A 307-nucleotide genomic window follows, 5' to 3' on the forward strand; every position below is an offset into this window, starting at 1 on the left:
CTCGCCGCCCTGTTTGCCTTCAACTCCGCGCTGCTCGGAGGCAGCCGTCCCTGGTGAAATGTTGCCATTTGCTGTTGCTCGGAGTAATCCCTTTATATGAATTTTTGGGCTGGTTTTCGTGTCAAATATAAGTGAAGAGTTCGTGCGCATCGGGGAGTGCTGGGGTTTGCGTGCGGCTGGGTGGGGGCCGTGGCGAGGAGGCAGCGGGGGCTCCGCGGTCTGGGCACTCCAATAGGGCTGGGTCCCCCCTACGCAACTGGGGATGAGGGGAGGGGCGCAGGGGGCTGGCGTCGCCCCAACAGCTGTG

The sequence above is a fragment of the Egretta garzetta genome, unplaced genomic scaffold, assembly GCF_000687185.1.
Source record: "Egretta garzetta isolate BGI_Z169 unplaced genomic scaffold, ASM68718v1 scaffold100, whole genome shotgun sequence".
NCBI classification, from domain to species: domain Eukaryota; kingdom Metazoa; phylum Chordata; class Aves; order Pelecaniformes; family Ardeidae; genus Egretta; species Egretta garzetta.